Below are 18,408 nucleotides of genomic sequence, written 5' to 3' on the forward strand. Positions count from 1 at the left end.
GCACCTAGCCTAATGCATGGTTCGCTATTTCCAAATTACCATAAATCGTCATTTTCCCGGTACTTATTCTAATTTAGAGGCGGTCCGCGGCTAAGTGGTGCTCACCAGCTTGTTAACATCGGTTTGGTAACGTCCTTCCACACTGGAAATTGTTTTGCCAAATTCAACTGCGTTACAAATATAATGCAGGTTGTTTGTTTGGTACATTCAAAAATAGTCTGGATTTTCATAAGAAGGAGGCCTCTAAGATATTGACAAGCGGATGATTTTATTGAATATTTTACCTTTAATAATTACATGTTAGACTAATATGATATTGAAAACAAGACATAATGAACATATTATCGGTAATCAGATTTTTGTTGTTTATGGGAATTCAAAATACATTTTTACGGAGATTTGGTATCGCGCCGTAATGTTCTGATGGAATTTAGTGCTAAATAAATATCGCCATAATACTATCTGCCATGATCTATAGTTGTAGAGCATTTTCTTCCTTAATTCTAAATAGCAGAATAGTTTTTTGTTAAACGCAAAACCATGTATTAGATCCAGCTTTGTATTTTACAAAATCATAAAGTTACCAAAATGAATTCAATCCAGCTGCAATTACCATCTCAGAATGACAAAACTAAAATAGAAAATGTGACCTTTAAAGGAAGGACTGAGAGTCTTGGAGTTTTTACTAGCTGCAAATAGTCCATTTAGATGAGAAAACTACTTAGGTATCCAATGTTAACCATTTCACTTATAAGCAATTTTTAGCCAACAAAAGTGTACTATATACCACCCAAAATAGTTTGAAAGATTTTGAAGAAATGCAATACTTACCAAACACGTTTAGTGACTAAACTAAGGTCGTTTATGATGTTTATATTACGAATTTTAGTCATGACGCAAGTGAACTAAAGAAAGCGCTAAATGCAGGCTAAAATTTCATTTCTGCATTTTTTACTTATTTTTATAAAAAATGTTTAACATGGCTTACAAGATGGTTATCAAGTCAAGCGAAATATTTTTAACTGGGAACCCGGAACATTTCATTTTTTTGAATGCTTTTTCTTTAGACTATTAGTCTTATGATTTACTGCAAAATTTGTCTACAAATGTTTTCTTTTCTATAAAAAGTTATATTTAAAGAGATTAAACAATACAAAGACAATATTCTATTAAAGTTATTACCTACTGTACTGCCAAACATGTTCAACAGTCTGTGAAATGAAACATATCATTGCATGCACACACAGTAGTTTTACACTTTTAGACAAATCGAGCGAGGTGAAACTCCATAAAATTAAAAATTCCCGTTGAGCCAATGACTAAACAACAAAGTGAATAAAGCTAATAATTAACCTTCCTGGGTGGAAGAGTTTTATCATCAAAGTTAGCCGTGATTGGTAAAATAAAGTTGATTTGATTTCATTTGGGAATCACTTATTCTTGTTCATGTCATAACTTAATTATTAAATTAGAAGTATATGAAATGGTATGACAAAATAATTAAGTGATCTCCTACAAAAGTTTGAAACTCATTTTCACGTGTATTTTTGAAGATTCATTAAAAAATATGAGAATAACATTAAAACATAAGAGTAAGTTTTTTTTCATTCACCGAACTCTTTAAAACAAATTATTTTGAAACGAAGTAAAAGCTACTCACCACTATAACACCACTGAATTTCACCAAAACACTCACTCGCGAACCCTGAAACAAATTACAACATTTTATTATAAAATCATCCAACCACAACTGAAGCATCTATGGCATCAGTATACAACACCGCAACAACATTATGTTGGTGTAAAGCAAATATTTTTAAATCTTCAACTTCAAGCAGCGAATTTGTACCTACAGACAACACTTATTTACAAAATCTAAATATCAGATTTTGTCTCATATTAAATGTGAGGACAGAGCTTTTACCTTTAACATTTTGCTTTTCTAGTTAGAATGTATCCAAGTTATGCCGTTTACATTTCCAATACAACAACAAACAGTTTTCCATTTCTATTCCCATCTGCAGTAGGATATCGACGACAGATAGGGGAGTCCATGTTTATGTTTGAGAGGAAGCGTTCGGAAATAGCGTCGGGATACGGCCAGGTCGTTAGGCCCCGGGCCAGCGCGACAATACCGCGTAAAGCCCGCCAACTGCGACCGCCGCGCCGACCGCCGTTTCCGTACGCTGCCTTGCCTAATTTTAATATAATACGCTATTTTACTCTTCAATAACAGGACTTACACATGCATATAATACTACTACCCGGTCATTGAGTTAGGAGTTATAATGTTGGTAGCATCTAGCATCTTTCTGTTCTATAACAACTGATATTTTGTGATTGGACATTGTTGTTATTTAGTGTCATTAGATTGACAATAGTAGTTTATGCAACGATTGCGTAAAGGTAGTGTAAATGACACGAGTAGAAAAATTAGGGTACGAGCCTTGGCAAGTGCCTTTAAAACTTCTACGAGTGTCGTTAACACTACGCGAGCTACGTACACTACTTTACTTACATACGATGCATACGACAGTGTTTTAATTACTAAAAATTACCACTCATAACTTCTAAGAGAGGTTGTATAACCTCTCGTAACCGATTCTAAGAGCTGAACTGAAACGGCTACTTAAAAAATCGTAGGTAAAAGTGTAACATTTAAAGTTTTTTTTTTTCAAAATATTCAACATTTGGCGATGATTCCTTACTAATAAGATAACTCCCGTGGTCACTCAGATACAGTCGATGGTCTTCCAATAGTTACCGGAGGACGATAAGCGATTACAAAGAAAGTTAAAATAATTTATCCCAATGGTTTTCAAAGACTTGTCGTTTCAATAAGACCGGTCTACTTTTCATACAACTTGAAAACCTCTGCAGTTTCTACACACAGTTAAGCAGATGTTAAATCGGTGATCAAAATTGACAAGAAATGTCAGCTGACCACAAGCCACTGTATTATTTACATTAATTTTAAGCCTTTTTGAAGCATTAGGGTTTTGCTAACAAAAAACTCGATTGTGGGGCTGAAGAATTATATTTGCATACTGTATTTATTAAATATATTACACAAGAATTAGTAAGTTACATAAAAAGGGCTTAGGTCCATAGGGTCTGATGCTTTGATTTTTCATGCATCAAAGTATACGTGGTTTAAAAATAAGAAACAGAAATATAAATTAGGCGAAAACATTCTAAACAGGGAATTTGAAATGTATGGATCACTGTCGGGTGAACGCTAACAATCTCATCGGGGTACAAAGATGATGATAATTTCCACTATGCACTTATCTCTAAGTAAGTAGGCCCGCTTAAACAATGTTGTTATAGCTTTCACAATCTCTCAATACAAATAAAATATGTCACTTATTTCAGTTTATCGACATGTATTAAAAAAATAACATTAGCCTACAACATTAGGGAGCCAGGGGCCAGATCCGTAGGGGAGTTTCAAAATAAAAAAGGCCCATGTTCACATCTAGTATGTAAGCTCTTTTCATCCAAAATTTAGCTCAATCGGTTCAGTTATTTTCACGTAATAGTAAATACATCCATACTCTGTCATTCGCAATGGGATAGGATACATATTAACCCCACATCTAAATTTAACGGAAGATAGTTTTGTAAAACTAATTACTTTGGATAAATGTATATAACAAGTGGTGAAAGGTAATACTATATTTTAAAACGTACAAAAAGTTTATCATAGTATATTAATTGTCAATATTTTTAAATTATGGTTAATTTTTCTGTTACTAGAGTTGGTTTCAAAACAATAGTAAAAAAAGTAAGTAGTTTGTCCTATTTAAAAGTGTCATTCCCTTAACTCGATATGAGTCCATTGCTAACGAAATAGAATGAGACAAAGATTAAACATTTTCTTATCACATAAATTTACTATTTTCTTCTTATGGACTCTAAGGGTTACTATAATGAAAAATATCAAAATAATAAATAGCCCATTAGCACGATATTTTATTTTATTTGAACTCTTTTGAATTGGCTTACGTGACATTTGTTATGCTGAAATTCTCATTTGGAAAGTGTGAAATCAAGAATCTTGTGCTTTGAAATATTACCCCCATGATATATTTACTATCATAACCATCATATTTCAAAGTATTTTAGACGGATAATTTAAAATAAATCTCTACATTAAACTATCAAAAAGATGACGTGTTAATTATTTAATGTTACAGTATGTACTTGTACGTATGAAATGTTGTTGTAGATAGGTTTTGAGATTGCGAAAGACGTAATATTAATTTTTACCCATTCAATATAATACATTTAATTAACAATAACACAGTTTTCATGTCGACATGGATAAGGTTCTATATATGATGATAATAATTGAACACCCTAAGAAAAGTTATACCTCTCAAACTTTATTTTTGCGTTTATGGTACATTTGAATGAGGGGGAAACAATAAGTAATTAATTCTTTACATTTCACATGTAATGTATACATCATGTCTAAAAAGCTTATTTTACACTAATAGTTATGTTTAAAAATATTATTAAAACTTCATAAGAATATAGCATGAATTAAAATTTAGTATCTAAATGTTATCGAGCTTGGTTCATATAACAAGATTTTACAATAATGAATTAATTATCAGTGTTAATAATAATTTTTAATTATTCAAATTATACGATCATTCAAGTTTGAGATAAAATACACAGAATATAAAAGCGAAATTTTAAAATCTTTTCCGAAAGTAAATTCAAGGTGTTGATGAATTCATTTATGTTAAAACTTTCATCAGTTTGAACTAAGGTAATATTGTAACTTTAAGTAATGTGGAATAAGATGGTTATTACAGTTTACTTCAAAGGCTATAATGTTTTTATTCGTCAATAATCTTAGTCCATTTGATTGTCAATAGCCTGATATTCCTTGCTCGTTTGGCAGTTTGCCGCCACGAGCGCTAGAGCCTTGCCTCGATCGCCCTGCCATCTGACGTTGACTGCTTGCACTAATTGCTACAAGAGCGCTTCCACGGCTAAACACGGAACTACGTCGCTGTAACTCTAAACTTCTCTGATAGATAGCGCGCTCAACACCATCACTGCCTTCTGCATTTTATTGATCTTGTTTTATATGCTCTAAAATGTTTATGACACTCGTAAACTTAACACATGGAAATAGAGCTGTTATTATATTAATGTTGCTGAACGATCTTTATTGTAATTTCATGAGTCTAACGCTAGAAAATTGTTAAACAATGTTGGCGTTTAGTAATTGTCGAAATAACATTTACACTTTTAATTAACCCTAGATCTGGCGGCGTCGTCTGCTAGCCGTGCACCTGTGAGATGGCAGAGGTTTTGGTCAACTTTGGTAGTGGCCTCATTAAACTGTTAATAACTCTGTTATATTGAATGGAAAACACAATAAATTATATATATTCTGATTCAGCACAAAACAATGAACAATTTAGTGAAAGTTATTTATTTTTTTACTCATAGTTGTCATAGTAACAAAGAGATAAGTTTTTTTTTTTTACTTTGAAAAATAAAATTTGAAATTTTATTGATTATTATAAGAAGTTTTACAATTTTTTTTTCTTATAAAGATATATTGGAAAAAGTTTGGCAGTTTAGTACTCTACATAGTAATATAAAGACTTTTGGAATAATTGTAAAAGAATTAGTAAAAAGTCAATAAATCTTTCAAAATGTGTTTTCACAAAAAAAACGCAAATAAAATTTTGAGTGATGTCAAAAATAGTAATAAATTCCAAGAGTCAATAAAAGTTGCATGTTTATACTCAAAAACCATAGGGCTTTCAATAAATATTTGTATTTTACTGATTATTGCAACTGAAAAAATTAAAAAACTCAAAATATAAACAACTTCTACATTTTTTATGAAAAATGTATAACATATTCGCATGAATGAAATGATTATAAAATCTTCAATACCTCATGTATGAAATTCTGAGATATAAATTTTGTTACTAATTTTATGTACTTTTAGAATATATATAGGGTTTTTTGCTAAACCTAAGTAATAAGTCTCCTATAGAGTGTTTTGTAGAAAGTCGCAACCGAAAAATTCATTTTTGAAAAAAGTGACAAGTCATTACAAAGTGATAAGGTGAAAAAAACAAGTCATAAACTGGGTTGAAAAACATTGAAATATATATTTTATGACTAAATATGATTATTACAAATATTTACAAAGTAAGCCTACATTGTATTTGGCATAGAAAATTAAAATCGGCTAAGCCTACGCAAAAAATTGGCTGCCAACCAAAAAATGAAATAGCCTTGGCCTAAATTAGAAATAAACTTATAATGAAGAAAGTATATTTACAAGCATGGTTATAGGCTATAAACTGTACAAAGAAAAAAGAAATAGGCCTAAATTATATAAAAACTTTATTAATAAGTCGCCTAAAGAGTTTTGTACTGCACTGTCACAGCACTATAAAAAATCACCTGTTTTCAAAATTTCCCACACGCGTATATAGAAACGCCCGTAGATGTTTTATATATGAAAAATAAAGCCCGTAATCTCATCTTCACAACAGTATAGGTTGTTAGTAATTTATTCCATCATAACACAACGAAATATGTGTTTGAGTGTGCCAATGACAAATTCGGCTCAATGAGCCTCTGCCATCTCACACTACACTTGCCAAATTCGGCTCATTGAGCCTCTTGCCAGATGTAGGGTTAATCTGTCACTTAACTTTGTAATATATACATATATATATATATTGCAACAACAATCGACAATATAACAAGAGATAAGTCAGTATATAAAAATATTACCATGTAATAGTAGTGACTTAACTTTTTGATCATGTACAAGCTAAAAGATTGCTTTAAACCAATTCAGATCTTACACCAATAAGTGCGTTTTTTTATGAATACTGGTTGAAGGTTTTTATTTCTGAGTGCTGTAAAATTATTATCCGTTGTTTGCAATTATAGGCTCCTTGTCGACGCTTAACAATATAAATTGAGTACTTATGTCGTTCATATTAACGTCTTAAGACTTTTAATATGAATCCTTAATATAAAAAGTTCTTTGACGACGCTTTACGTCGTTCATATTACGTGTTTAGATTTATTATTTTCCTGTTTTATTAGTCTAAGGGTTGCTATTATATGGTCGATGGTAAAGAGGTTTCTTAGTACCTAGAGCAAGTTATGCCTTTTCTTAATTTCTAAGCAACATATTTTATTGCACGAAAGTTTGAAACCAGTACAAAGATTGCTTTCTTATAAATTAGATTTATCATACATACGACGTTAATACAATATTTCGACTATTAGTGCTTGCCGAAATTTGGTTGCAGTAGGTCAAATACAAACATTTTAGTTGAAACATTTTCCCTGATTTTTTAATGGTATATACTGTACATATTATTTATTTCAGGGTTGTCTTGGTGTGGGAATTAAGTATCAACATGCCATGTAAATTGTTTTATTAGAAAATAAACAATAGTTGTAACATTGTTTGTATGAGTGCATATTAATAAAAAATGTATTACTCATACTGTGATGGTCAGATTTAATAGTAAAAGGGTGTTTCAGTGAGTTGAAAGCTACGTACTTTTGATGAAAGTAAAAATATGGTCACGTTAAGCTAATTGAGTACCATTTGCAGGGTTCAGTAAAAAACTGTTGAATTGATAAAAATCCTCAATATTTACATTATAAAATAATTGTATGGTAAATACTAAGCCTATCATCATGTGTTAAGTTTTCTTATGCCGTGGGAAAGACAGAATGTGTTGGCAAGACAATTTCAAATAGAAAATTTCCCACGAATAAGCTATTATCATAGGTATTATGGTAAGACCAGGACCCGGGACTACTTTACTTGTTTGTTTTGATGTTCCCAAAGGTTAAAAACGCCATCCATTCATATTCACACATAAATGGGTATGTTCGTTAGCATGATAACTCTTGCAAAAAATCCTATTTTGATGAAATTTGGGACATACGTGTGAACGGTGTTTCAAGGAGGGTTTTATGGGGTAAAAATTTGAACTTTCACATTTTTGAGCCTTAAAACATGAAATTTTGCATCTTATCTCTATACGATTATGAAACGTTTAAAACAAATAGTTTAGTATTCTGCGTTACTGAACGCTTAAAAGTTGTGGAACAAATTCTTCAAAACTGTAAATTTAAAATACCCATCTTATTCTAATGGCAGAACGAGTCCACTCTGGCAATTTGCTTCTTTGATACATTTACTCATTTAAAGCAAAGCAATTAACATTTAACTAAAAACACAAGTTATTACATTCTTTGAAGCAGAAACCCTAATTACTTATTAAGCCTAATGTTATTTTAATAGGAAATCTGACAATTTAAAGGAAGTATTTAAGTAATAATACAATCAGGAAGAGGGACATTCGCTGAGTATGCATGGTTGCTGCAACGGGGTATACAATTTTGTATCAGGTATTTGATTTCAAACGTTGTTTGGATACTGCAAGTACACATAATTTCCTAACTGTAACAGCTGAAATCTGTTGTAATATTTGTTTGATGTTTGGTTATGCAAGAGTGAATATTTCAAACAGAAAACCAATTTATTGTAAAGTCGGTATTGTAGGTACTTGATACAATTAAATACCCTTATGACAGTAAAATCTATTACTAAATTACATAGCAAAATATAGCCAAGAACATAAAATCAAGAGAATGACCGTATACATAATAATAATCACTCATTAAGTATGACTATTTCCAATAAAACATTGATGCCTTAAGGCATGTAAGACCTTAAAATAAAAACATACACAAGTGTACTACTAAAGTTCTGCTAATTCAAGACTCGTTGTGTTATAGATTATTGGACTTATGATACATACGATACGCAGAATAAAGACTTACTATCGTCTATACATCTCAGTGACTAAACGTGTTAAGAGACTCAAAGCTAGAGGTACTTGTATACTGTATGTGTTTCTTTCTAAAATCTATATTGTTTGATAATCTTTTTGTAAACAAGTTCACAATAATTAATTGAAACAGAAAATGGTTGGTTAATTTACTGGAAAGACAATTTATTGCTATTTATCCTGCAATCAACAAATAACCAATGATTCCATCTAGATTACAAGAAGAGTGTTCGATCGGTCTATCAGTAGTTAATATCAGTGGGCTACCAAGGCGCATCGCAGAGCGCTGTAAACGCGTTATTCTCACATCAAAATCTCTTTAACGACTTGAGAACAGCCATAAAACGATGATAACGAGCTTCTGGTTAGTTGAGCGGTCGTTAAATATGAACCACAATCGTAACAAGGCGGTCGTTAGTGGCGACATAACCTCTCCAATTATGACTGCAATTTTGGTACTTTTAGAAATAACATTTCCTGAACTTGTTGAAAATCTGACAATGATTGTGAACATGAACGTCAGAGGCGTGTAACATTAAATTTACCCTCATCATGTGAGTTATGTGGGAAACATTCCCTAACTGTTGAGTGGCATGATTTATTAGTATGAGAACGTAGCTTTACAGGAAAAATAATCTGCAGTTGACGGGTTTATTGTGATGGATCTACTATCTAGGGGATTACCATTAGACGCTCCATCGTGGACGTTTTTTTTAGAAAAGATTGTGAATGGGCTATTAATAATTACAATGAAATGTCTCTCATATCTGTTCACTTACAAAATCAATGTTGATGAAAATAGTTCGTAAGTGTTCATTGAATCAAGCGAGTTTGGAGTGGAAAAGTAAGCAACGAGAAGAAATTCAAGAACAGGGAAAATAGAACCATATGCAAATTTGTTTAGTGTTGATTATTACTTACAACGTGATATAATTTAATAGAACATTTGCAATTTAAAGACCAAAATTTATGGGTTAACCGAATTGATTTAGAGGAAAAGTAGAAATAATACACCTACTATTTTTCGTACTATTTGTTACATGGGAATACAACTATTTTTTTATTCGCCGAATTATGAATACTAAATGTATTTTAATATACAAAGGTACCTTCAAGAAGAAATACCTCCTCCACCTTTTGCTGATGATTTTGTCTTAATGGCAGCCAGAAAAAGCATCTAAAATAATGACAGATTTCTGAAATTCAGATCCTTACAAATTATGGGTTACGCGGATTTAGTAAAACCTGAATGAATGAAAACTTACAAAGAAACATAGCCTATGTGTTTCAATACAATGATTCTATTGTATTTTAAAATACCGTAGGAGAAATTCTGTTCATATAACTAACCAAAACAGGCTGTAGTGGAATAACAAAGTTGGAATAAAACCACGGTTATAACCGGAGTTAGTTGCAACTAATTGAGTTTGTTAAAGCATAAGAGCAGTGTGGCCACGAGTAACACCATTAAGATATCAAACATATCTAACTTGTACTTTGTATTGCTCGAAACATGTTTTACACTAATGAATCACATCCAGAACAATGTGTAGACCATGCATCGAGACAATCCATTGGTTAACTTTTAGAGCTGGATTGATGATCACTTTGAAGAATTTAATATTATTAGCTTATATCGTGAAAGAACATATTTCATGCAGGTTTTGTAGAAGTATATTGCAAAGAGGTAAAGAAATGTGTATATAAATGAGAAAATCGATCAAGTGTATATCATGACCGGATGATTGATGTCTTAAATAAATAATGTCTTAATACAATATATTACAAAAAATATCTTGTGATCAATGCTTCCTACGACTTTCACTACTAACTCATCAAGCTGGTACGCAAGAAAGGTCTTTATAACCACCTCGTAGATGATGAAATATTGGACGCTTAAAAAGTACGTTCTTAATAAATCGCTTTCTAATAGATTAACTGTAGAATTTTAAGTTATTTACAAGTGGCTAAATAAAGCAGGAAATTACATATCAACATCTACATCAAATGCGTATCATTATTACTATGTTAACCAATTAATTTGTTATTGATTAAAATTAATTAGACCAACAGAAAACCTCACAAGCCACTGGGGAAAACCCTAAATTAAGTCTCAAATAATAAAGGTATTCGCGAGGAGGTAGCCCATCTCAGTATTAGGTTTGATCACGTTGTTGCCATTAGAAAATGTATGATAAATTAGGCAGCATTGAAAGTTAGGGAAGGAGCCGAAAGAAACAAAATTAACTAGGAGTACAAAGTTTGCTTCTGAGGTATTGGGTCATAAACTTGACATAACCAAATTTTGTTGTATATTTAGATGTAAATTATAATGATACATACAATACAATATAGAACAAAATTTGGTATGATAATAATATCGATTACAAAACATGTACATGAAGTGATGAAAGCAGTACAGCTCCTATGATAGAAAACTAACTTGTATATCTTTGGTGGTTGCTTTATACAATTTTGCGAATTCCTCGAGCCCATTGTAAGCTTTTGTAATTGTTAAAACAATTTCAAGTGATTCTCAAAGCAGCAAACCGAATTATACATGGAGCTTAAGTTATAATATTAGGAAGGATAGAAGTGCAATAGTAGTTTAAGTAACGATTGCGTAAAGATCGTGTTAACGACACGAGTATACAATATACGAGGTACGAGCCTTGGCGAGTGCCTTAAAAACTTCTATGAGTGTCGTTACGCGAGTTGCGTACACTACTATTTTTACGACAGTGTTTTAATAACAAAATCACTACTCACAACTTCTAAGAGAGGATATGTTTTCGTTTATAACCTCTTATTGCAACTGACAGTGATGCAACGAATCATTGTACCAAACACTAAATTGTACCACTCAACAATTAAATTGGCCTGAACAGTTGATTAGTTGAAGTTCGACTGATTACAATTTCACTTCTTCTCTTTCAATCCTTGAACCTCCTTCGTCCGTTGCTCGTGTTGTTATGAGTAAAACTATGCTGTCATGAAAGTAAACAATGCTGTTATGTGAAACTTTTTAATTCTAAGAACTGAACTGAAACGGCTACTTTAAAAAACTGTCGTAGGTAAAAACGTTTAACACGTGAGCTTTTAATCAAACTGCTATTTTAAATGCATTAAGTCATTTAACTTTGTATTTTCCAAAGTTTAAAATTTAAAATAAAAAAGGAGTCTGTTTATGCAAAGAAAGATAATTGCGATATTATATTTAGTTTGGGTATATTTGTATCAAGATATATATTATGGAATGGGCCCTTGAATACTTTAAGAGTCAATATTGACATAAGAAATAAAGGCTCCATAGTATTAAAATTGCAAGTGATAAATTCAAGAGAAGTTTTTTCTGTTTGGGTCAAACATCCCTTTGAAGTGTACAAGGGCGGTTGAATGTCGGGTTTCAGGACGATTTCTTTCAGGTTCTTATAAGGTCAAATAAGAGAATCGACAAATATATCGTAACTGGAAAGGTATTTAAGACAGCAAATCAATTGTGATTATTTTTAAATTAAGAAAATGAATTACTAGTCACCCAATTTCCTCATTAAACTTGGCTGGACGTTTTTTATTATTAATTTGATACCGTTAGATATACTGTATAAGTGGCTAAGCTTAAGTTTCTATGAAAAAGTTAGGCGTACAAATTAATGAAAATCAATTTGATCGTGAGGTATAAATAGTCTTGCTAGTACGGTATCTCCATATATTATCAGGAATTGTCGCCGATATTCCTTCCCTACTAAAAATATATAGGATTATTATAGGATGTTTATAGGAGCAGGCCCTCTCCTGTGCTAAATAAAAGTGTTGTAGTGTCAAGCTTTGTTAGATTATGTAGTAAGAAGGTCGTCCTGTATTAGCAGAATATCTAACTCAGTATTATTCACAATAGGGTCACCAGCAGTATTTGGAGTCAGCCTACTACTTTTGGCCAGCTTATGTCAAATAACAAATACAATACTGGCTAACTCAGTGAATTAATCTTCAGTGATTTCAGGGATAGTTGAAAGGAAATATATTTTGTAGAGCAAATCCTGACATTAATGCAACGACTCATTGGACCAATCACTAATTGCACCAATCGTTAAGCATCTGATTAGTTGAAGTTCGAAACATAACAATTTTAATTCTTAATCCTTTAACCTCATTGGTTCGTTACCAGTGTTGTAAGTAAAACTATGCTGTTATGTAAGTAAAAAATGATGTTATGTAAAATTTTGCAATTCTAAGAACTGAAATGAAACGGCTATTTTAAAAAAACTGTCGTGGGTAAAGGCCTTTTACTTATATCTCTTTTCATTTTGACAGAAACCATGTGTTTTTTATATTTGAAGGAAAATCTAAGCACAGCTTATTTTTACGTGCAGAAAGACGTCTTATTTGCTCAATGGTAGTTGTAGGATATCTTATTTCAGTTATTATACCCGTCCTTCGTACGGGTTAGGCATATAAGTATAAAATGCTTATTGCAGTTATACTCAAGCTTTGCGTTTGCAATGGGGGAGGACACAGTTTGATAAAATTTGGTTCTTTTAATTTACGGTATGCTATAGTATAACACCATCTATCATAGCAGTATTGTTAATGCTCTACCACTGCACCCAAACAATAGAACAAATAAATTATCAAACATTCGCAAAATATCACAAATTATTCATTAAATTAAACACATAGGCCTAACCATAACTGTAAACAATCCTACTTTGACAGTTCTCATTGCGTATCACAGTTTTTTGTTGCTGCTTAGTTATAATTAGCTATTGCCATAAATAAAAAGAATTAATAGTGCAGCACCCTGTTGGTAAACCTTATAACCTTTAACGCTATAGCATATCATAGAACCAACTTGTTTTTAGATGAAACAGCTGACTAAATTCTATAATTTCTTTTAAATTTGAATACTCATAAGGTTAACATGTTCTCACTACAGAGCCAATGTGGCGGAGCCCGAAAAGATTTTTGATATAAGAATATGCCTATATTTTAACCAGGAATGTGTGCTATCATCATGCCAAATTTCAGCCCAATCCGTCCAATAGTTAATGCGTGATTGAGCTTCAAACAAACAAACACACAAACATTCAAATTTATAATATTAGTATGATTATTACAGTACATTAATATGTCCACGGATGTATTCAATATGTTAGGATCGAAAACGGCTTATAGAAGCAACAATTTCATGATGTAACCTCATCTTGAATTGGCAAGCCTAATCGAGACTCAACGCATTTGATCTGGTTACATGGGTCATCTGGTAAGATCTTGTTCAATAGGTCAAAGCAACCTGACATGACAATCAGCCACACGTTTCTCCCATTTCTACTAGTATCTAGGTAGCGACAACATTGAACCATATGCAGTATACATTTTACCGCTTAAACGTATTTAAAAAATGCTAAAAATACCTCAGGTTGAATTTTTGAGCCTTTTGAGCTTGTCGGAGAAAAATAATGTTCTTTTCTTAATGATGAACAACAATACACATGTTTAAATTTAAAACAAGTCAAGATAGTGAAGCCCCTCAGGAAAATCCCAAACACAGGTATATGTGGGGTTTCAGTCTTTCCCAAAATAAGTAGGTAACGATGTTGACGTGACAATATCGCAAAATTAGGTAGAATCATATTCTAAAACCCATAGGTTGGGGCAGAGTTAAAAACGTTAGGAGTTACGGACGTGTTAGAAATCAGCAATTACAGGAATGACGCACAATAATTTCTAAAACGGATCCGGAAAGTACAAGATTCATTCAATCGGAATCTACAACGGATATTTGTTATCACATATAAAACCCACTATGTTTTTCCTGCGATTTATATTAAAAGTGATTTTGAACAATGGAATACTCTTATAAATATAGTTAAAAATTTGGGAATTACCTGGTCTAATATGAAGTAGTCACTGCCTAATACCGTACAAGAAGTTACTTATGATATATATTTATATATATGTTTCTAAAAAAAACTGCCTTTTTCCTCAAACCAGTCCAAACATAAGGTGGAGGGGGACATTAAAACCACCCATTAATACAATTATGTAACATTGTAACATTAGCTTAAAAAGTGCGAGAATTGACAATACTAATGCACTTTTCAAGCTGTCTACTTGATTTACTATTAGAATAGTAAAGCCTCCAAAAATATCAATATCGAAATCAAATGGATAGCATGTAAATAAAACTACATAAATCAATTAGTTTGTTTCAGTTTTTGATTAAAAATAATTAGATCAACAGAATACCTTGCAAGCTATTGGCTCTATAGGAAGTTTAAATAAAGGTATACAATGCCCAAAACCCCATTTCAAGGTTAAATTTGACAATGTTGTTGCCGTTACACAATTTACAATTGATTAGGTAACTTTTGAACCTAAAAGCCAGGGCGCAGAGCCGAAAATCACAAAATTAAAAAGCAAAAGGAGAACAAAGGCCGCTTCTAAGGTATAGGTCACGAGCCTGGTAATCTCTTAATTTTTTTTGTATTTTAGGGTGCTTTGCAGCGTTTGATACCTAGAAGCATCGGTCCTCCCAATAGATGGATGATACCCCGGTGTATATATGCTAACAAAGACTAACATTTTTCATGCGAGAACTAATTTTAAAAACTCCTCACAATGCCTTATAATATAAACGGTTAAAGATATTAATACCAAATCAAGTTTTTCTCACTAAATATTACAGTTGCATTCTTTTAAACATATTTTCATTGAAATCAATTTTTAAAGTTCACGGGTTCAAATCCAAACAAAAGCAAAATATACAAAACCTTGGATTTTTACATACAATTTTAAAGGCACGATAACAATATACACATTTCCAGGCAATACTAATAATTTGCTGGTTATTTTTACAAAATGCTGGCCATTAAAGTAGAAAATATGTTAATAACAAGGTAACTCGATTTGATCATTCTGTTGGGCTTGCTTGTACTACTCTAGATTATACAGGGTTTTTTTAACTTGCTTCTTTATTTATGTAAAACCAGCAATAGATAGAAATATGCAGTTTGCGGGAATCATCTATTTACGCAGGGGCAAGCATTTTTCAAAGGTGAGACTAGCTGGCATGCTTGTTCAATAAAAAACCGTAAAAATCCGACAAATTTTACAAATTTTAGGAGTGCGATTTTCTGAAAACGCTTAAGAGTGTTTTGTAGAAAATGTAATTACTGACAATGAAAATTCTTTCAAATCTTTGCTAGCTCGATTTAAATCTTTAATATCGATTACAAAAACATAATTAAAGTTCTATACGCAGGACTTTGTCTCCCATGTTAGTAACATACAAAACTAATTGATTGAACTGCTCTTTTTTAATGTTTCTTTATACAAGCTTGTGTCTCTAGCTCATTGTAAGAATTTGGGTGTTATTTAAAACAATCAGTTTTCCTTGTAGCAGCACCTATAAGTATTAATTTAGCCTAAGACATTTATGTTGGTTAGAATATAAGTGAAAAATCATTTAACGTGTGGGTTTTCATCAAACTGCAGTTTTACACGCTTTAAGTCAAACAAGGCATTCAACATTGCGTCTTAAAAGTAGAGAATGATTTGCAAACAAAATCTATCATCATTTCAATTTTGGTTTAAAAACATTGAATATGCTATCTAAATTTTATATGCACTGGACGCCTCACTATTGACTTTGAATATACAGGCCCAATCCATTCATTAAAGGATACAGCTGAACTATAAAAGGGACAGTTATTTTTCCAATTCAAGTGTTTCCTGTTTTGTTTATAATTTGTCCTTATCTTTTAGTCAAACGCTACTTTTAAGTCTACAGGATTGACTTTGAACGATGGTTTTGAGGGTGATTTGATTCAATTAATTACTTACAAAAAGAGCATCGAAATGTGTCGTGTGTGGAATCGAATTGAAGACTGGCTCTAATATTGAATCTAATACAATCTAACTGCTCATTTAACTTGGTTGCACATTTTATTTTATACTATTGCTTTCATTATTTATGTTATGTCGTTAGAGGTATAAGTGGGTTTTCATAAGGTATTTAGAAGGAGTCAGATTGATAATTAAATGAAGGCAAAATTGATCTTGTGGAGTAAATTATCATGATATGGTTTTTTTCTTTTTGAAATTACATTTTGTCGCCAAATTACTTCGCTGCTAGGAGCAGGCCCTCTCCCGTATGCTAAATCTTGTAATGCCAAGGTTAAAGGATATACTAGTAGTAAAATGGTCGTAATAGTACTAAAGTTAGTATTATTTTCAGTTTTGTAACTAGTATTTTGAATCAGTGTACTTCTGGCTAGCTTTAATAAATGTCAAAGTTGTTTGATCCTTAGTAATTTCAGAGGCAATTTAAAGGAGTTTTGTTGAGTAAATTCAGCCTTTATACTGGCTCTATTAGAATGGTCGCTTATAAACTTCAGAACGCCTTATTGTGTGTCTCACTTTGCTAATTTTGTGCCTATTATAAAGCTTTTTACAATTGGCTATAATTGACAACTAAACTGAGGTAAAGGGACTTCCGACATTTATACAAATTAAAAGGAACAGCTACTTTGAAAATAACATCTTTTTATTCGTGAGCAAATCGAATATAAGGTTGCGTACATGAGAAAAAAATATTTGAAGCTACTTCAAGTTTAACCCTTTCCATTGACGTCGGCCGTATCACATGTCAATTTCCAGCAAAGTAAAAACAAAATTAAAAAAAAACATTTTTGAAATTTTATTTTTGTATTTTTAACTTTTAGTATAATTTGAAGGTAAAATACTGGTAGGCTTAATAATATGCATAACAAATTAAACCTAGGGCATGGGGGCGGAGCTCTAAAATGAGAGTGGAAAGGGTTAAGACTCCGACGTCTGATGTGGAAAATCAACAGGTCTTTCGCGAGGGTGAAGGTATAGAGACCACTTGAAATAACAGATCACCTAATGTCGTCCAATAAAACATTTATGTCTGCCACATAGTTTATAGCAACTCCAACAGCCTGTAAAATTGTAATTCGCCATTAAAGACAGTATAACCTCTGCACCACCATGCCACCCGCTACAGCGCCACTTCATCCCCACTAGACATATACTACGCCACTGGGACTCGGCCGCGCATTTTATGGACCGCACTCTTTTATTTTTACTATCGCTTAGAAAGCTGTAAACATATCGTAAACTTTAAGCGACCGTAGTTTGACAGTTGACTTGTCTTCCAGATCTTTGGACTATAATTATCAAAACTTCTGTTGTTGTTTCAATCCCTGATTCTGTACAGGTCAGGGCAGTCTGTTAGTCTTCCTCAACGTTACTATAATAGTCGAGGGGGTGTGTTTATTTTAATATTCTGGCATTCGCATAGCAATAAAAAAAATACAATCAATCGAATTATGAATCATTCGAAATGCTAATCAATCTTCAAGTTCAAGTTCTAGAGTCGGGCAGTTTAAAAAAATCTAGGTTAAATTATATAAATGGCCCGTCTGCACCTCGAGTTTTGCATAATTAAATATTTTTAAATGAAATTTGATATATAACATGTAATAATTTTGTTATATTTCATTATCCA

At 32.0% G+C, this 18,408-nt stretch overlaps 1 protein-coding gene across 1 annotated transcript in view; it reads right to left on the reverse strand.

Annotated features, from left to right (window-relative positions):
- LOC128999033 (uncharacterized) overlaps positions 1–18,408 on the reverse strand; it is a 499,696-nt gene that overhangs the window by 56,420 nt on the left and 424,868 nt on the right. The window contains exon 5 of the mRNA XM_054425390.1: positions 1,661–1,705. The gene's annotated coding sequence lies outside the window, so the exon portion shown is untranslated. The remainder of the gene's footprint in view (positions 1–1,660; positions 1,706–18,408) is intronic.

The sequence above is a fragment of the Macrosteles quadrilineatus genome, unplaced genomic scaffold (assembly GCF_028750875.1).
Source record: "Macrosteles quadrilineatus isolate MER2022 unplaced genomic scaffold, UCM_ALF_1.0 Scaffold_7__1_contigs__length_78375512, whole genome shotgun sequence".
Taxonomy (NCBI): domain Eukaryota; kingdom Metazoa; phylum Arthropoda; class Insecta; order Hemiptera; family Cicadellidae; genus Macrosteles; species Macrosteles quadrilineatus.